This window comes from Euprymna scolopes, chromosome 27, assembly GCF_053919585.1.
Source record: "Euprymna scolopes isolate OS-2025 chromosome 27, ASM5391958v1, whole genome shotgun sequence".
Taxonomy (NCBI): domain Eukaryota; kingdom Metazoa; phylum Mollusca; class Cephalopoda; order Sepiida; family Sepiolidae; genus Euprymna; species Euprymna scolopes.
Window position 1 is genome coordinate 64,904,967 of NC_136508.1, and position 22,009 is coordinate 64,926,975.

The window sequence follows — 22,009 nt, forward strand, 5'->3', positions numbered from 1 at the left end:
GGTCACAAATGCCCCCAAATTGCAAAAAATGACACTTTTTACCCTATAACTTTTGCTCCATCTATTAGATTTTTCTGAAACTTGGCGAAAATGTGAAGGCAATGTTGGCCCTTCACACTTCTTGCATTCATTTCTTCACTATTTTTTGAGGCGTCATCTCACATGCAGCACAAAAGGGGGACCACGCACGTGTGGCTTGTTCAAAAAGCAGCCAAATTTTATCGACTATTTTTGTCTGATTTGTCAAGTGCTGATTGTGCAAATTAATCAACCATTTTAATCAATTTCATTTTTATTTTACAGATTTTTTTTTCTTTTAATTTTTATTTGGCAGACATTAAATAATCAATCTTGTGACACCATCTTGAAAATAGGCTTAAGGTACAAAGAAGATAACTCAAGAATTCAAACTTGCGAGATTTATGCTGTAATGCCTACAAATTCTCATTAATCGCTTTGAAACGATTTCCTTTATAAAAATTATACTACTTAGAATAGGATATTTTCTTTTCATCACAGGTATGTACATAATTTATTTTTTGTTGTTTTTAATATAGAGGGAATTCAGGACAAGTAAATTGTCTTGTTGTATATTTGTTTTTCACTGCATTTTTTGTTTTGTGGCCTATTGTTAAAAATACCTGTGGCCCTTTTGGTGGCCAAAGAGAACCCTTTTATGGTCTAATAACATAACTAAGGAAGGGATAATTTTTATGACTAAATCCGTCCACCCATCAAATAAAGAGAAAAAAAGGTTCAGACTGAAAGGAAAAAAAAATGTAAATTAAAAAGTTTCCATGTGTTTTTAACTTGCCCTACCCTACAGTCTATCTAAGCCTCACTCTCCACCACCAAAAGGTGTTTCTGTTCACTTCCACTCCCCCTCTCTCATATTTCAATTTATTTTAAAGTAGAAAAAATAATGTACACTGGTGAGGTAAAAAAAAGTTTCTTTTTTAAATTTCGCTCCCTTCAAAAAAATTGAAAGCTAAATTAACCCACACATGCACCCCTTGCTTACAAAATAAAACTTCTCTCCAAAAATTGAGAAAGAAATCAATATTGATTATAGGTAAAGTAACTTGGAGCATTTAAACATCAGCAAATCTATAGCATTACTATAGCACTTGTGGGGCAATAAACATCAAGATTGTCTAATCACTGATAACTCACAGGCCTTGTTTCTAAAGAGTAACATTTACTGAGCCAATCAAATGTAGTCATTTTGAGCCAAACTGAGAAGTTGATTTCGCTCCAGATCTGCAGTCTGAAACAGACTTCAAACGTATCTAATATGTATTTATTTTATTCAAACTCAACCAGCGCTTCTATCAAAGGAACACAAACCCTAACGAGACTTCATGTTTCACACCATTTTGAACTAAGCTGAGAACTTGATTTTGCTCCAGATCTGCAGTCTGAAGCGGACTTCATAATGTTTTACACTATTTTGAGCCAAGCTAAGAAGTTAATTTCATTCCAGATCTGCAGTCTAAAACAGACTTCATAATGTTTTACACCAAAAATTCAACACAAAAACTTTGTTTCTCTGTTAAATCACTAAACCTGCAATCGTTTCCTGTGCTTCTGAAGCACTGAGATATATCAGAGTTAAGTGTCAATTTTGTTTTTACACTTTAATTTACGTTTTCATTTTTCAGAGCTTTAAAATGTGTCATGGTTTCCACATTTTTTAAATCTGCTGAAAAATTCAACTGGCCATATTTTTGTATACTTTAATATTGTTAATTGCTTTGTACTGTGACTCATTTAAACATAACTAGCCTGGGTGCCCGGCGTTGCTCAGGTGTTTGGAAGTGTGTGTTGAGCAAAAAAAAAAAAAAAAAAAAAGTAGTAGTAGGCAGGAAGGAACCCGTACCACGAAGGAGGAAAAGAACGTGAAAAAAAAAAAAAAAAAATGCGACATCACCAAACCAGAAGTGGCGAGTTTTTTTTTTTTTTTGTTAGCTCTTTACATCAAGAAACTTCATACCTTGTCTGGAGCGATTTCCATAAAAAAAAAAAAATTTCTTTTTAAGTCGTTGTGTCTACACATGTAGATGATGTGTGACTAAGTGAACATCATGGTGGCAGACACAGTAATGGCATGGTATATGCGCAACTAGACCAAAAGTGAGGCCTATACTCAGTTACACAAGTGTGGACCTCAATGATGTAAAAAAAAAAAAAAAACTGAAATTTTGGTTTCCGAGTCAGGCAGATTCTCGCATTTCATTCGTTTTGATGTTGCCTTCAATTGCGGAAGAAGTAGAAGACAAGAAGAGGAAAAAGCAGACCTGAACGAGAATAAACTCCCCCCTCCTATAATTTTAACTGGTAATCTGCAGTTGGTATTTTTTTACAATTTAACCCAGCGTTGTATAAACACCCTCAACCTCCCCATGTTAAGAATGGCCTTCAGAAAAAAACACCCCCACCCCCACCCCCAACCTCAAAAACTATACTACATACTAAAACATAAAAATTATGGGGAGAGGGTGGTTCTTGTTCAGGTCCATTAAGAAAAATCCAACACAAGTTATCTTGGCATTATGGCTGAGAGAGAAAGTTTGACCTAAAACTCATACTGGAATATAACAGAGCAAGGTCTATTGTACATAAGTTGAGAAGAGTGGATCTGATTTGCAAACTCTCAGGAGTTGACAGGATCAAGTATATAATCCTATTGTGACTAGCCGCAGGGGCTTTCGACATCTACCAGCAATTTTCAGATGTTAAGACCAACGTGATATGGGTAAAAGATGTGCTGTGCAGGGCCTTTGCGCTAGATCCATGCAACAAGCAGTTTTCAAGGCACCTTATGTTCAAAGGAGTCAGCAGAGTTTGACACTGCATTGACGAAACTCTAACCTGTTCAGAGGAGTTCCCAGTCAGACACTAAAATGTGCATTCATGGCCGAACTGCCTGCATGCATCTTCCAACATTGACCACATCCAGATAAAAAGCATGCTCAGTCGAGCAAGGAACATCGTGAAAGGGTTGCTGCCATTGTTGACCAATCAATAACAGAATACGAAAGCTCACAAAACTCACTGCATAACTTTAATTGCTCTGAGCCCAATCATCTGACTAAGCACTGCTAGTTAAAACAACTGCGACAGTGCTGTAAGCCAACCATCCTATGTTACAGATGGCAAAGGGAGGGCCACATTATGTCAAAATGTCCGGAAAATAGAGACAGGGACGAAGATGAGTGCCACTCTTATCCTGGAAAAAATGAACACCAACCTGCCAACGATGCATGCACGTGTCAATAGAATGATGTGCGATGCCTTGATCGATTTAAGGTGCACATGGTTTCTTGTGAGGAGATCAGTTTGTGGCCCACCGAATGAATGCAAGACAAAATGTCCTGACTGTTGACAGAAAGCATATGACCAGCAGGAGAGTGACCAAGGTTAATCTGCAGGTAGATAAAAGGATCTCTCTCTAGCCGTAGAGATGCTGGTCATGGACGAAAATCTATTGGAGTCCAATCTCTTGCTCGGTCTTAACATCATCCACCTCTTGGGTAGGGGCGGAGTCATATAAATGAGTATAGTTAGACCAATTTCTCCTGTGATGTTTCTTTTTTGTTTGTTTTTTTTTACTCATGTTCACCCCTTACAAGGCATATCGCCACTTTGACATAACGGGCTACTATTTTGGGGCCATGCCTAAGAAAGATTAATAAGATGTTGGTTTATGTTAAACTTCTACAGTCAGGAAAGCAGTAAGGCAGGAAGGGAATTCCAAAGTCTAGCTGTTTGAGGGAAGTAATTATTAGAGTAGAAAGCTTTTTGGCATTTAGAGACCTCAACACTGATGGAGTGAGATTTTGTTACTAAGCTGGTTTGTTGGAATACATATGTTGAGAGGCACAAGTGCAACGTGTTCAGAGCCTATTCCATTAAAATATTTGTAAAACAGGCATAGACATGCAACATTATGGTGATGGGACAGGGGTTGGAGCTTAGTTGACAAAGTGGGACCTATCAAATTGAAAACTGTTTTGGACTCTATCCAAGCTGGAGAGGCTAGTGGTAGATGCACAAGCCCAGATGTGGCAACAATACTCTATGCATGGGTGAATGGTAGCCTTGTAGAGGTACAGAATACTCTCAGGTGTGAGTTTCAGCTCAATAGAAGGAATCCACCTTCTTTGCAGTAGCCTTCGCAATGTCCATATTGCTGGTGAATGTTAAGTCGAGGAGTTTGAAGGAAGAATTCTCAGGCATTGCTGTTACAGTGAAAATAGATCCTGACTTTGTTGTATTTGACCCAACTAAAAAAAAAAAAAAAAAAAAAAAATTGGACTGCAAACACAGAAAGAGCTTGGTCTCCCAAAGGAATTATCTCACTAACGATGATTGTTTAGCATAATAAAGGAAAAGTGTAATCTGATTTGGATTACCGTGAGGTAAATGACTACTTGGAAGCATACACGGCATACGTTGATGTGTACTCACAAAAGTGGAGATACTTGCATAGAAAAAGTTCTGTCAATCCATGATGGACTCTAGAAAAGCCTACTTTCAGGTAGATTTCAAAATCCATTGAGGCGCCATTATTGTGGGGGTGGATATATAACAAGACAGCAGTTATCTCCCATGTTTTTGTTAATCATTTAAGTACTAGCCATACCCGGCAAATGCATTGCTGTCGCTCAGTTTGTGTAATGTCAGTGGCATTCACCATTCTTAACATGCGAGGAGAGGGTGTTTTGTAACAAGCATGTGCATTAATACTTGTTCAGTTAGGAAAAAACATGGCCACCAATGAAAACAATGGATTACATTGGATAATAAATGTCTTAACATCCAGAAAACTACTTGTCTGCTCCAAATTTAAATGTGACATTTGTTTTCAGCAGACTTGAAAAACTATAAAAGTCATCATTTTTAAGGCGAGTGTTGAGATGGAAAGAAAGTAAAAAATTCCCAATTAATTTTTAATTTATCGTTTTTTGTAATTATTGGATATTCTACTAATTTCGGCATGACAATTAAGTAGGTGCTATTGATTTTAATTGAAATTCAACATTACGATTTCCGTTCTTATTCCTAAAAAGTGTCACTCTGCCCTGGATGATAGTAAGAATTTACCGGCACAACTTTTTGGGGTGTTTTCAGTTTGGACAGTTGGAGAATGCATAACAAAGCCAGAATTCTGAAATTTTTGAATGCGAGTTTGTGGAGAAAGTATTTTAAAAACAGGTATAAAAAACTAATAGCATTTTTTAAAGATTTGCCCCAACGTAGTAGAAACTACCCAACCTCATGTTAAGAACGGCTTTCGGAATAAACACCCCCCAAACCTCCCCATGTTAAGAACGGCTTTCGAGTTTGGGGCTGTTTATTCTGAAAGCCGTTCTTAACATGGGGAGCTTGGAGTAGTTTATACTACGTTGGGGCAAGTCGTAAAAAAAAATGCCAAACTTATAACACATACTATTTTTTTATATAAATTTTTTTATTGTTAACCAAACAATTATGCATTATTGAAATACGTGTGAATTGTGAGAAAACTTTTCTTGCAAAAATTAAAATCTCCGTAAAGCCAAAATCATGATTTCATGAAACTGCTTCAAAAGAAGCCAAATTTGGCCTTAAAAAGGCCAATTTATCAAATCTTAAAAAGGCCAAATTTTAAAAACGATATGGCGGATTCCTCGAATGTCGTATATTTAATCTGTACTTGTATAGTTTAATCAAGACATTAAAAAATGAAAATATCGAAAAACGTTTAAATTGTACGTATCTGTTATAGAATGAAGTTCACTTAATTTCATCAAGTAGTTTTTGTTTTACAGCGAAAAAACAATTTGTTATGATACCGAGCTAAAGGTTCGATTTTTAGGAAGAAAAGCTAATTAAAGATGGGAGGGAGTGTCGGCGCTTTACATGGAGTTATCTCCCCGTGGCGTTTATAAACTCCAAACAAAAATTAAAAAAAAAAAAAACAAAAAAAAAAACACAAGATATCTGCCTTCAACACGCTCTCATAAAAACGTTTTTCCGCTGTAAAAAAAAAAAAAAAAAAAAAAATACTCGATCAAATTAAGTGAATTTTTTTTTCAGAGATCTTCAGTTCAAAACGGATACATACAATATAACGATTTTTTCATTTTTTTAATGTCTTCGTTAAACTGTACTTTGCCTATTTTTTTTTGTGTGTACAGTAATACAAACCTAAATAGTCGAACGATGGTCTTCCCTCCACATTCACTTTATTAAAAGAAGTCAATTTATTTATTATCCCTAAAAATCGTAAAATTTGTTTTTTCTTAAAAAAAAAAAAAAAAAAAAATACTTCGTTTATTAAAGTCTGTTTTCAGACGAATAACAAAAAACTAGTTTTCCACATTCTCTGTATTAAAAGAAGTCAATTTATTTATTATCTCTAAAAATCGTAAAATTTGCTTTTCTTAAAAAAAAAAAAAAAAAAAAAAAAAAAAAAGAACTTCATTGATAAAATATTCGATGGTCTGCATGTACTGCCCTTGTTGACCCATATTTCCGCCAGGGGTCGTTAGTGGCGTTATCTCTCAAACAAGATGGCATCTGGCTAAATCTTCGATAAAACGTCCGATAATATTTGATTTTCTTAAATAATAATAACAAAACTACTTGATCGATTTACATGATTTTTGGAATATGACATCTTCATGCAGTGACAAGTACGTACATTATAAAGATTTTTTCCAGATTTTTATTGTAAAAAAGATTACTTGTGGGCCATTTATAGGTTGAATCCAATTTTAGTGTTACAAATTCCAGAGAATTTTTTGAGGATCGGCACTATTGCTAAACGAATTATTTTGCGCTAAATAGTATTTTTTGTTTAAAAAAATAACCATTGTAAGATTAGAACAAAAAACCGACGCTTATTGTCATAAAATCATCTTTTAATCTGATTGGTCAATTTTTTTCTTCGAGTGTGACCTGCTCTTCTTGAGGGAGGGGGTCACTTAAACGAAAAAATTATTGAACAGGATTTGTTTTTTTCCCTTCAATTGGGGGTGGTTGTGAAATTTTCCTTTTATTTAAAATAAAATAAAACAAACAAAAATATTATTAAACAAGATTTGAACAAAATAAAAACAAACAAACAGACATCATTAAACATTATTTTACATTTGTACGGATTCGGTAAAATAAGTTTCTAGAAAAGCGTAATATTAATGCCCATTGAAGGAAAAAAAACTAAATCTTGTTTAATAATTTTCTCATTTGTTTTACTTTATTTTAAATAAAATGAAAACCCCCCCTTCAAAAGAAAGGGCAGGCCACTCTCGAAGAAAAAAATTGACCAATCAGATTAAAAGATGATTAAATGAAGAAGACAAGAAGCGGACATTTTTATTTTCAATTTAGATGATGGCGATAAAGTAAACAAAATCACCAGCTTCGATATTTTGTTCTATGCTTACAATGGTTATTTTTTTAAACAAAAAAATACTATTTAGCGCAAAATAATTTGTTTAGCAATAGTGCCGATCCTCAAAAAATTCTCTGGAATTTGTAACGCTAAAATTGGATTCAACCCATTTATAGACTTGCACCATTTTTGTTCAATACGTGTATTTAAACTTTTTAAAAAAATAAATATTTTTTTACTTATTTGAACTCTTATGTTTCATAAATAGAAATTTTGATAGATTTAAATATATTTTGTTCGAATTTCGAAAAAAATAAATATGGGGTGAGGGAACACGCACTAAAAAAAATATTTCACCTGATATATTTTACGGAAACTGCATTTTATATATAATTTAATTCTAAAATGGATAAGTATCGAAAATTTCACGAAAATCTGACCATTAGTTGATTTTTGCTAGATTTATTAAAACACGGGTATATTTTCACGTTCGAAATGTCTACTACATGGGAACGTTATTTTAAAGCGCCAATTATGTAAACACGATTTTCGTCTCGCAATTTCATTATTTTCGTTCGATGAAAAAAAAATTTTTTTTTTTTTTAAATTATTACTGGTTTATTTTGGCCTTTTAAATGGTACAAAAGTTATACTGATAATATTAATTTATAATAAAGTTACATCGTGTTACAATACATATAGGGTGGGGTAATTCTGTGGTGAATTTTGGCAGTCCCTATATATATATATATATATATATATATATATACACACACACACACACACAGTGTAACCCGGATATACGACTGACTACAACTTGGATGCCTTCAAGTCCAACATAAACAAATTCCTGATGAACCGCCCCCTTAAGTAAGACACTATCAAATCTCCAATACTAACGATTACTACGATACTATCACATTGATTACGGTACACGCAATAACCCTTATCCCCGAGTGGCTTCCGGGCCTTGATAAGTGGTGACTGGTGACCTCATGTAAAAAAAAAAAAAAAAAAAAAAAGAAAAAAGAAAAACAGATCTGAGAGATTTTCTCTGGTCCCAAATTAGAGCCTGTGTAGTATATAGTGTAACCTGGATATAAGACCCTCGGATATAAGAGAGCTGTAGGCACCTGGGAAGAAGAAGAAGTTTCTTATATCAGAGTTACACTGTGTGCGTGTATATGTATATATATATATATATATATATATATATATATATATATATATATATATATATATATATATATCGCCTGTACATTAATTTTATTCGAATTATCGAGGAAACTCTTTAAACCGTCGCTGTTAACATTTGCCCTAAAATAAAATGGAACTTACCGTGCGTGAGTAAACCTCCTGCTTACAGTATCCCCAAAATGCGTATGAAACTAGGTCACGAAAAGAAATAATGTCGTAGAAATTAGGTCAGCAGAAAAAAAAAATCTGCTTCTCGTTAATACGTGGAAACCCGATGAGTGCTGAGCGTTGCTCCTCCTGATAAACCCTTAGTTTAGGTATTTTTGAAGATTTTTCTTGGGATGTTTTTTTTTTTTTTTGTATTTGTTTTTAAAACATACTGAACAAAATAAATTTTTTAAAAATATTTATTTATTTTAATGATTATTCGGTAACGTGACAATATTGACTACTCATGTCCACGGCCAATGAAAATTGACAAAGTTATGGTCTTCTTACCTGTAGCAACACTTATCACACCATGGGTACTCACACGAGGTGCTTTAGATTTAGTAAAAAGCAAAAAAAAAAAAAAAAAAAGAGGTACTTATACAGTTTAGTCAAGACATTAAAAAATGAAAATATCGAAAAAAGTTTAAATTGTACGTATCCGTTGTAGAACGAAGTTCTCCGGAAAAAAAATTTCACTTAATTTCATCAAGTAGTTTTTTTTTTTTTTTTTTTTTTTTTACAGCGGAAAAACATGTTTTTATGAGAGCGCGTTGAAGGCGGCCATTTTGGATTTATAAAAAAAATTTTGTTTGAATTTTAGAAATGACAAAGGGAGATAACTCCAGTTAAAGCGCTGACACCCCTTCCCATCTTTAATACTAGCTAAATCGAACATTTTGCTCGGTATCATAACAAATTGTTTTTTCGCTGTAAAAAAACAAAACAAAACTACTTGATGAAATTAAGGGAAATTTTTTTTTAGAGAACTTCGTTCCTTAACAGATATACGTACAATTTAAACTTTTTTCGATATTTTCATTTTTTAATGTCTTGATTAAACTGTACAAGTACCTTAAAAAAAATGCTAAATACAAAGATGGTTTGTATGATTCAACTTCTTTTAGTGGCCCATTTCCTGGTATCGGATGGGAGTGGGATAGATGATTACTAACACCAGATGCTTTATAAAACATTACCAGGTATACCCGGCGTTGCCCGGGTGGGGAGAGGTTTAATGGTAAAGTGTATTGATCAACGGAGCCCTAAAAAAATGTTTGAAAAAAATAATAAAATATAACCAACCCCCTAAAAAAAAAAAATGTAAATAGCAGTGAGTACCCGTGCAAGCACACACAAAAGTAGTAATCAGGCAGGCAACCTGTAACGCTAGGAGGAAAAGGAAGTGAAAAAAAAGCAAACCATTTTGTCACCACACCCACCATGACATACAACGTCGCCACCGTTCAACTTAAGGTTAATCATTGCAAGGCGTATGATGACTTAGCAAAAATGTCAACGAAAAAGTGATCCCTCATTGCAAAAAACAGCCCAGTTGAGGATGCAAGAATTAATGTTTTTAGCCAATTTTTGGATATTTGTCAGCCGAGAGACTGAGCTTTCAAACAGTGCCAATTTTGTCTGTTGTCAAAAGTTTTAGGGAGACATACATACATACAAATATGCATACATACATACATATATATATATATATATATATAAACACACACTAACAGAGAGGTGAGATTTATATAATAGATGTTTAGTAGGAAGTGGAAACAACAATTTTTTTTATTAATGGTGAAGTGGTCCAGAGCGCTCTTTGAATACATCATCTAGTTTGCATCAATAGCAGCAAGCAGCTCCACTGCTGAGAGCTGTCTCTATCATTTTTGTAGCTGCATCATCCATCATCTTTCCTATCGTCTGTGCACTTGGTTTTCACCCGTGCATTGATAGTTTGTAGTCATTGTCGTCATCAATGTGTTTGGTATACTGCATGTTTGTACTGTTTCCTCTTTGTCATCGTTGTCACTGTCATCCTCATCATAGCGTTCGCTGCCTCCTCTGCTACTGTTGCCATTCACTGTCTATAGAGTAATCACATGCTTTCAATCTCATAAGATATCCATCCGTACAACAAACCGTTGCATCAGTAGACGAACAAAGTCTCTATTTACATAAAACCAGCGGGGGGGAGGGCGTAAAATATGCTTAAATATGATATTTTAATTTGTCCATATTTCGTATATATTATATTAAAGTCATGAGTTGAAAAGTAAAAAAAAGTATTTAGGCGCCATCAGCTAGAACCAAAACCAAAACTGCAGCAACTGAGCCTGGTGATGTTACCACTGTACCAAAGTGACACGCATATAGACAGATTAAAAATTAAAAATCAACTAAGATAAATGTATAAAATGTTTAACGATTTTTTCAAATTGGACCCATTTTTTACCCTTACTTTAACTGGCTAAAGACCCATAAAAGAATGGCCGGTAAAAAAATCCAATATTTTTTAGGCCCATAGCGCTGCTGTGCAACTTTTAGTTTCAGAGGAGATAGAATTTGAAAATATGGAGACAGACAGATCGACAGATATATAGCTGTTTATATATTAGACTAGCAGTGGGTGCCTGGCCTTACCATGTCGTAAAATACTCTTAAATGTATTTTAATTGATAGAGATTTCGTATTTATTATTATAGAGCCAATTCTCTATGGAATATTATATTGTACCTAATACATAGTACTGATTTCAAAAGTTTAAAAAAAGATGAGTTTGGTGCCATCAGCTAGAATCGAAACCAAAACATTTAGCGCTCCATCTGCGTTCTCTCATTTAGCATTCCAACCATGTTCCCTACGGTTTGAGCTGAAATGAAACCACTTCAAGCTATGAATGAATTTGCGCATACGCAAAACTAATAGGAACATGTCGGCAAGTTGAAAACGAATATTTTGTATTTCAACTTGCCGACATATTTCTGTACATGTTATTCATCGATCCAAACAAAGATTTCACTCATTATAAACCATCCTTAGTGTATAATTACTATTTCCTGTTAATTTCAGTGTTATGTTATGTGACCAGTAGTTCAAGAGTTTATCGGTTAAATATTTACACACAGATACACATACCTGCATGTACTGTTTTATTTTTATAGATGAACAAACGGTTTTCAAAAGAGGAAGACATTGCAATTATTCATGTGTAACTTTTAAGTCGATATGACATACATTATGCAGAAATGCAAGCTTACTTTGCATAAAGTTATCTAAGACTAGCTGGACTACCCAACATCACCCGGGATCCCAATAAAAAAGAAAACTGTTTATATTCTAATTCGAAATATCTAAGTGTATCGTGATAGTTAAATATTAACATCGGACGTTGTGTACGAAAGTCTCGCAGAGAAACAAAGGGAAGAAATTTAGCACAAGTTTTTTTGCTGCTAAACGAAAAAGCATTTATTATCGGTCTACAGCAAACTGCCTGACACATGTTTCCCAAGCCAGCGACAATCATTCTTTGGCCTTCAGGACAAGATCACAGTGTAATTGTTCTTGAGGCTGTTGCACATAATCGTTCCCATTCTGACGAACGTGTTTAACCACTGGTTTGACACGGGATCCATCCCAGGTTAGGTTACCAAGGGAGTGGTCACACTTCTTCAGAAGAAGGACGGGTGTGTTGGGGGGGGGGGACTAGATGATTATAGGCCCATCACGCTCTTAAATGCAGATATGAAAATTTTGGCCAGAGTTCTTGCAAATCGTTTGCAGGTCGTTATCACTGACTTGGTCACACCGGATCAGAATTATGCTGTGAAGGGGAGATCGATTCAAAACAATCTGTACTTGATACGCACGATCATAGAAAATTTAGAAGACGACACCGAAGCCGCGCTGATTAATTTGGATTAGTCCAAGGCGTTCGACAGAGTGGACCATCGCTTCTTGGGGTCTGTTTTGGAGGCTGGGGGGTTTGGGCCTGACTTCCGCAGATGGATCTCCATTCTGTATGCTCGGCTGACAGCAGTCATGCAAGTAAACAGGGTGTGGTCGGCGCCGTTCGCTGTTTCTCGGTCAGTGTGTCAGGGTACCTGTTGTCTCCCCTGTTATATGTCCTCACATTAGAACCTTTCCTGCACAAGCTGAGGACTAGGGAGACAGGACTAGCCCTACACAGAATCGAATTGCCTGGTGGTGCACAAGCCAGGGTCTGCGTTTGCCGATGATGTCACCGTGTGCATGTCGAACCATTATGACATTTTTGTGGTGATTAAGGCACTCAAGCGGTACGAACAAGTTACAGGGGCAGTTGTCAATCTCAGCAAGTCTGTCGGCCTGAGGTTGGCCACCTGGCAGAACTCGTTAGCACTGCCCGGCTCTTTTGGTGGGACAGACAGCCTGGTTTGCATATTCGGAGTTTGGTTCGGGCCTCCAGCTCGACAAAAACTGGTCAGAGTTACAGGCAAAGGTAAGAGTGTCTGTGAGGACTTGGCTTCGAAGGGGATTGTCTCTCAAAGGTAGAATGGAGGTGTATGCTACATACGTCTTTCCGCTCATCCTTTACTGACTGGCTGTACTTCCCCTGCTTGTGGGTTGTCTTGCGACTTTTACCCAGTTGCCCTTTTCCCTTTTGTGGAACGGGCAGCAGCCACTCGTCCGGAGACAGGTTTGTACTCAACGTCCGATTGATGGGGGCTTGGGGATGCCAGATTTGATGAGTCACAAATGTGCCGAGAGACTGGCGTTCCTGAGCAGAACTCTGGTGAAAGAATCTGCATGGGGCTCTGTGGTCGGTAGAGCATTTCCCGACCTCATCCCCGATCACTTGGTCGAAGGTAGACGTAGACCGAGAAAACAACTGTAGTTCTACGACGAATGCCGAGAGGCAATTGGAGTGTTGCAAATAAATACCCAGTGTAGTATCTGTTCTGATGCTACACTTCACTTTTTCTGTCCTCAGTCAGTGGAGAAACAATCTTTCATGACTGAGGCAATTTTTATTTTTGTTCCTATCCAGAGTGCACCATTTTGAGGAGCTGGATTTTCCCCACATTAAAAACCGACTTTGTGTCTAACTCTGCCCTCGCGAAGAGGCAAGTAAATAGGAACAATGTGGTAGCAATTAGCAGCTTCTTTTTTTAGTCTACAGCTATAACTAGCTGTTATACATTTAATTCATTTAACGGTTGACGGCCACCTGTTAATCTGGCAAAAGTCCGGAGGATTAGCATTTATTGCATCTTGTTTAAAAGTTGTTATCGTGCTTGTTATTAGAAATGGAAAACACAAAAAGGTCTCTAATAAAAACAGTACGTAAAAGACAAATGAGATTCATGTCTACAGAGGAAGCGGAATAGAGCAGATTAGTTTGACGAGAAAGATCATGAGTAGAAGAAGCAGAGGACGACAGTGAAAAACATACATTGACAGCCTGAATACCTGGGCAACATCAAAAATGATGAGCAACAATGAATTCATGAATGTCTCGAGTGAGAGAGATAGATGGCGAGCCATCTACCCAACAGACAGACAGACAGATATATATACATATATACCAGATAGGACACTACTTGATGATGATGATGATGATTATGATTGTGCTGCCACATGATTAAAAAACGATCCCATCTCAACACATGCTTTTATTCTCCTCTTTTTCCTTCCTCTTCCTCTGCTGTGACGTCACCTTGCGCCACAGCTTGGTCATTTGCATACGTGAGATGCCACTGATGGTACATAAATGTCAGTGGTTTCATTACATAAGTTCATTTTGGGACAAAATCCGAGTAAAAGATAATTTTTCAGTAGGTTAAGTTCGAACTCACAATCTCTGTGTTTAAGTACGGTGCACTAAATAATTGACCAATGGGGCCCAAATACGCGATTAAATACATAAATCAAGCTTTGTATTATTTGGACTACTGTTCTCATCTTCTATCATCTAAATGATTAGGTTGTCCAGAAGGTTATTAGGAATTCATGTTTTGACACATTAGAACATTTCAAATCGACAGATATTATGAGATACTTACTTTTCCGGTCAGAGCATACTCCAATTATTATTTTCTCTTTTTGAATTGTAGCCACTCAATCAGTACGAACATACTAATCAGAAATATGCAAGAGTTATCCTCTGTACACATACAAAAGCTCTGTTATCGATTCAAAGACTTTATTTAAAAAAAAGTAAATTATTGTTTCAGTTAATACAAACTTTTATTTTTGTTGTTGTTTATTATTCCTTTGATTGCACTGCCATTAATTATCCATACAGATAAGATAATACAAAGCTTCATGCAAAGTGGAATGATAAAGTTGTCGTCCTAAAGAAAACAACACTACAGCTTTATTTTAAAATTTTTATTGAAAAAAAAAAATCAATTCAGGTAATTTGATTATGTAGTAGAGCTGACATCTATTCAATGTAGCTACCTTCAGCTTCAACCACTGTTTGGACCTGGAAGCATGTCTTTTCCATAGGCGCTGCCAGGGCTTGGCGAATGTTTGGTGGATGGCGGTGATCAGCCTGACTTTGGTGTTGTTGGAGGTCATGTTGGTGATGTTCTCGACATATGACCAAATAAAGTAATCCAGCAGGTTCAGGTCGGTGGAGGAGATGGGCCAGCAAGAGAAAAGTACAAAGTCGTAGCATTCCTTCTGAAGCCAAGCCTGAGTCTCTTTGGACTCGTGGGCCAGCACCGATACCTGCTGCCACACACAAGGTCTGCCAGTGGCCACCTGATTGGACCAGGGGATCACCACACTCTTGAGCACATTCAGGTACACTTTGGTGTTGACTTTCAAGCCAACTTTGAAGATGTGAGGTGGCATGATGTAACCCTTACTTGAAACCACACCAAAGACCATAACCGTGGGTCGTCTGATGCATTAAGCTGTGCCATCAAGCGTTCAACCTTCCGGATTTGCATTTTGAGGGTGCTAGCAATGGTCCTGTTGTATAACTTGGATCAGTAGAGAGCATGAGTTGTACAGCGGCACATCTCCAATCTTGCTCATCGAACATTGTGTTATTTTCAGACATGATAGAAGGCTCCTATCACTCTTGGGATTTGTACACAACTGGGCAACTAGTAGATGGTCTGCAATATAAAAAGAAAACCAGTTTTCATCAAACGGAAATGTAATAATGTTGCCTTTGCTAGGACGACAATTCTATTGTTTCACCATGTACAACAAAAATCCTTTTTTGGCATAATGTTAGGGTATAAGCTCAAAGATTTAGACAAAATTTATAATATATAATATAATTATAATATTTATAGTCGGGGGTGATATGTCAAAAAAAAAAAAAAAAAGGTTTGAAGGGCGATACTCAGAAGTAGGCAGGCAAAAGTCAGAGTTGCAAAAAAGAAATGCTCTTTAAGCGACCCTCCCAACAGGGTCCGATAAGAGTCAAGTATCAAATATGTTGCTGGAGTAAAAAAAAAAATGGTCTGGTCTCTTCGATAACAAAATAAAGAACAACAACCTGAATATTTTGTAACCATCTCCTACCATACTCCTCTTCCCATTTCTGACCATAAATTCCATTTGCTCATCTTCACTGATGCTGATCATAATATCCACCCCCTCCCCCCAAAAGACTGAGCTCACAAGACGTAAGTATCACTCTTATTTTCCTCATTTTCTTCAGAGATATGAACGAATCAATCAGGTACCAGAATCGCTGTATAAATATACTGAATCTCTTGGAATTTTTTAGTCATAGCTTTTCATTGTGACGTATGAAGGAAATTGCAATCTGCTGATCCTGACTGGATTAAAACTACTACATTTTACCTGGAATTTCTTTACAATTCAAAGTTTCTTTGACTGAGTTGATGCTGTCAATTTTTGCTTGGGACAACTAAATTTAATATGAAAAAAATTTGATTATTTTATTTTCTCTGCGGTAGTTATTTCTTTTGGCATTCCTTTTCAGGACATTTTTCTATAATAAGAATGGCGTTACATTCAGGAGATCAAGTAATGAAAATTTCGATTAGGAGATAAAAATTCCACTTAACCAAAAAAAAAAAAAAGAATATCCTCAACTTCTGTAAGAAGACTTAAAAAAATGTTATTATTTTTATTGATAATTTCTACATTTCATATTTTCAGTAAATATTCAAAGTAAATTAAGTCAGTGTTCACTTTAAACAATTTGTGAAAAGAAAAAGATAAAACAAAAATATTTGCACTATTTATTTATTTTAGAATTTGAAACAAAAATGATTTTTTTAGAACTGAAAAATTAAATCAGAAAAAAAAAAGAAGATTTATATAATGTCATAACAATTGAAAATTGATTTTAGCTTGAGAATTTTAATGATGAATATGCAAATTAGCTTCCATTTTGATTATTTGAACATTGCATTTATGAGAGACTGAGATCTCAAATCAAAGAAATATGTTAAAATCGTTGTAAAAAGGAAAATCGCTGACATTCAGAAGAAATACTAGGAATATGTAAATTGCCAAAAACAGGAACTATTTAGACATTCATTCTTTTTTGTTGACTGCTGTCTTCATTTTCATAGTTGTTGTTTCACGACATTTCGGCCACCTATTCCTCTGGCCTTCATCAGGTTGATAATAGGTCACAATAAATAAATTAATAAATAATACTCATCTCAATAATGAATTCCAATTAAAATAATATACATATCATTCGGTACGGACCTGACCATGGAAGATCATATAATGAATAAATGTGGATTTATAAGACCAAAAAATCCAACCTTGATTGCCCTTTGGGGCCCGTGGCGTAGTGGATAGAGACGTTGAATCTCTACGGTTCCAGGTGATGATTGTCTGAAGATAGTGGTTTCAATCCTACCCAAAAGCTGGCCAGAGGCTTACTTGACCAAAACGTAGTGAGACGACAACTACTATGGATGGCAGAGGAATAGATGGCCGAAACGTCGTTAAACATCAACTAAGAAAGATGAGGATAATAGTCCGCAATAAATAAATTAAAAAATAAAAGAGTTCTTAATACGAATATCAATACACATAAAAAATAATTATAGGAGTGTATAGTAGATAGATGTATTTCAATCAAACATTCTGCAGTGTTTGATTTTATTTTTTAAAATGTATTTTTACAACAAGGTTGGTAATTAGTTTTGTTATTTTGATTCTCAGAGACAATTAAATTAGCAACCTTAATATTTTTTAAAGTTTCATAACATTCTTTTTGTTTGTTTGAATTAGTTTAGTCAATTAGCTTGATCCAATTATTGTATACGATTTTTAAAAAAATGTTTACATGGTATTCAGCTAACAACATTCATAAAGGATGACCTTTGATTTTGATATTCATCACCTGAGAATAATTTTGTTTACTTCCTTGTGCCGCTCACAAGTTGAAATTGAGTTGAAAATTCATTCTAGAAAATAAAACCAGTCTTAATTGGAGAGAGTGCATGATTGTGTGAGTGAACATTATCACAAATGAAACCTGAGATATATATATATATATATATATATATATATATATATAAAATAAAAATTATTTATCTTCCACCAGACTATCCATTCATGTGTAATCACCTTTTTCTTCACCATATTCCCTTTGCTTCACTTTTTTTGTTTTCAAGTAAAATCTTTGACTTACTTGTTGTTTCATCAAATACTTTTACATGCAAAATCCGATCCCGCATTTTCCTAATTCCTACCCTCTGATGAGAAGGAAAGTATTTCTTCAAAACTCCGCGGATTAAGGACTATCCATTTATCTAGTGTTTCCTTTTCAGATTAAATATGTTTTTAACTCATTTCAAAGTGTTTTTTAACATGTTTTATTAACTGTTTGCTCGTATATATATATATATATATATATATATATATATATATATATAGAGAGAGAGAGAGAGAGAGAGAGTTAGGATCAATATCGTATGCAGAGAGTATGGTTCCTCTACGCTATAGTTGACATCATAATGAGCGGACAGTGGCTCCAACTAACAGCCGTATTTAAATTATTTTTTTTGTTTTTATTTTACACGTGGGTTGAGGGGGGGGGACATATTTCCACAAGGCAATGCCGGTACAGAGGTCCTGCTAGTATAACAATAAATCGGAAATCTGCATTAATCAAAATATCATATTTAAGCATAATTTACGACTGGTCAATGCCGGGTGGCCTGCTAGTATATATATATATATATATATATATATATATATATATATATATATATATATATATATATATATATAATAATAATAATATAAAGCTGAATGTGTGTGTGTGTGTGTCTGGTCACGAATAGGCTCCTATATGGTTGACTATTTTAAAAAACTGATTACATATAATGATAGAAGATGTATCGAGACACAGGAATGGGTATGTTTGATCTGACAGAACGGTGGTTCATTAAAATTGTTGGGTCTGCGTTCGCGCCTGGTCCACAAAGTATGGAAACAAAAAATTTAAAAATTAAAAAAAAACGTTTAACAATTTTTTTTATATAGATGTACATAAGAATACTTTGATAAATATGTTTTAACTTAAATAGGGATGGTATGATAAAATTGTGGGGGTCTGGGTTCGCGCCTGGCCTTCATAGAATGGAAATAGGCACAAACGTTAATAAAGACTTTTCATATTCATCTGCGTAAGTATACTTTGATAATTATGTTTCAGTTTGAAGAAATATGTTATAATAAAATTATGGGGTGTTCGTTTGTGCCTGACCTCCATAGAATGGAAATATGTCACAAGGTTTAACAAGGTTTTTTAATATAGATCCACAGAATATTGTGATAAGTGTTTCAGTGTGAACAGGTATGGTATAATAAATCATGGGGTTTATCTATTTTCTTTTTACTTTCATCATATTTTGCTTTGGTTTTGTATACCCCCAAATTCAACCCAAATTTACAACCCTTCCTTTTCATAACCTATCATACTTTCATAAATCAGTCCATTTTCTGTAGGTTGTTTTTGAACCCAGTCAATGACGGGTACTTTTGCTAGTATATATATATAATTATAAGAATCAAATGACCTTGTAACGAGTGATGTAACCCACTTTTCAGTTTATGACGTCCGGTTGCACATGCACGCATAAACATTAACCCATAACAACGTAAACAAATAAACACAAATCGTTTCTTTTGCAGATTTTGACCTGTGTACTGAAATATTAACGTTATTATTTCGAAATTATTATTGAACATGGGAAGAGTGGGGGGTGTTTTGCAACTATTGTTTATTACAACTATACTGTCGCTATTTTCTTACAACTAAACAAGGTTAACCCATTGACAAACATAAGAACAATCGTAGTAAAGCCAGGACTACTACTACTACTACTACTCTCTATCCGTCCCTTTTCCTTCCTTACTTCCTTCCTTCTTTTTTTATTTTTTGTTTACATTTCTAGATACAAAATAATTGTGTGAGACCGGTGAATTTGTTGATACATTTACTAATCTGTTTCAATATTAGTTTTATTTTATTTTATTCTATATATTTAGGTTTCATTTTTTGCTTCAGGTTTTATTAATTTTTTTTTTTTTTAGATGTTAAGTTTCTATAACATGGTTGAAGGATTCCAATATGGGTTTTTCATTCTTATATTTCTCATCGGTAGGTTCATGTGCGTTTTTGCTGCTAAATGACTTTCGTCGGTGTTCGATTCGTAGGAAAATCATGTTTAATCTTCGACTTTTGAGCGATTATGCGGGAAAATAGGTAACTTTACACGAATAGGGAGGATTTTTTTTTTCATGTTTGAGCGATCCATCCGTGATTTTCCATTTTAATATACTTTCATAGAAATGTTTCTGTTATGTCAAAAAAAACCCTATTTTCTTTACGTCACAAGTGTCACGCTCATACATGAAATCCATAGCTAATATAACATACTGACCCAACGGGTCACGGGTAATCTAGTATATATATATATGTGTGTGTGTGTGTTTGTGTGTGTATATATATGTATGTATGTATATACATATATATGTATATATACTTTTTATTTGTTTTACAGAAGCATTTATATGTCGCTACACATTCATGAGCATGTTTTAGTCAGCTAGCTTCTAGATAGCTTCGAATTTGGGGGTATCAAAAACAAAGCAAAATATGATGAAAGTAAAAATAAAATAGATAAACCCCATAATTTATTATACCATACCTGTTCACACTGAAACACTTATCACAATATTCTGTAGATCTATATTAAAAAACCTTGTTAAACTTTATGACATATTTCCATTCTATGGAGGTCAGGCGCGAACGAACACCCCATAATTTTATCATACCATATTTCTTCAAACTGAAACATAATTATCAAAGTATATTTACGCAGATAGATATGAAAAGTCTTTATCAAAATTTGTGCCTATTTCCATTCTGTGGAGGCCAGGCACGAATGCAGACCCCACAATTTTATTATACCATCCCTATTTTAGTTAAAATATACTTATCAAAGTATTCTTATGTATATCTATATCAAAAACACTTGTAAACGTTTTTTTTTTAATTTTTAAATTTTTTGTTTCCATACTTTGTGGACCAGGCGCGAACGCAGACCCCACAATTTTAATGAACCACCGTTCTGCCAGATCAAACATACCCATTCCTGTGTCTCGATACATCTTCTATCATTATATGTAATCAGTTTTTTATAATAGTCAACCACATAGGAGCCTATTCGTGACCACACACACACACACACACACACACACACACACACATTCAGCTTTATATATATATATATATATATATATATATATATATATATATACTGCATTTTTTTTTCCAGTTGAGCAAACATTGGTGAACATAACAGAAAGCTGTATTTGATTATAACTATTTTTAAAAAATTTTTCTTATGATAGTTTTTAATATAAGTTCAGTATTTTGCACAAACATTTTCGATTCTTCATCGAATCATTAGGTTAAAAAGCAAATGAACAAAAGTGCTGCAGAAAAGAAATGAATTTAAAAGGCTATAAAATGAGTGTATGTGTGAAGTCAGATGCCGAGAGAACGTTTTCACACTGTTCCAGGCTAACAATTAAATCTTGTGATGCCAGAATAAGCATCACAGTAAAATTGTATTACTTTATGCATTTCATATATGCATTAGGGTAGGTTGATTTTCCACTTTTTTTGGAAAACGTAAAATGTTGGAGCAGAGAAAGTTGCACACACATATGGAGAGCACAAATATAAAAAAACTAGGTTTCTAACATGAGTCGTTAGATGAGCATTTGATTTTAAAGATCGTCTACTTTGAGATGCGGAAAAGTCCTTATCTTTCGAAGATTTATATGAAATTATTTAGTGTTTTACAGTTTTAACCATAATTAGGAGTGTGTTTATTTATGCAAATAAACTATATTATGACTGATATGCTAAAAATTCAAAAAAATATAATTGCCCCCCCCTCCCCAAAATATTTTTAAATGCTG

The 22,009-nt window shown here is 34.7% G+C and overlaps 2 protein-coding genes across 3 annotated transcripts in view; one reads left to right on the forward strand and one right to left on the reverse strand.

Annotated features, from left to right (window-relative positions):
* The window catches only part of LOC145248879 (putative thiopurine S-methyltransferase), a 37,104-nt gene extending 28,148 nt beyond the window's left edge, over positions 1 to 8,956 (reverse strand). The window contains exon 1 of the mRNA XM_080110637.1: positions 8,720 to 8,956. The gene's annotated coding sequence lies outside the window, so the exon portion shown is untranslated. The remainder of the gene's footprint in view (positions 1 to 8,719) is intronic.
* Positions 1 to 22,009, forward strand: part of LOC145248877 (putative thiopurine S-methyltransferase) — a 149,612-nt gene that overhangs the window by 103,435 nt on the left and 24,168 nt on the right. The gene's annotated exons all lie outside the window — the stretch shown is intronic.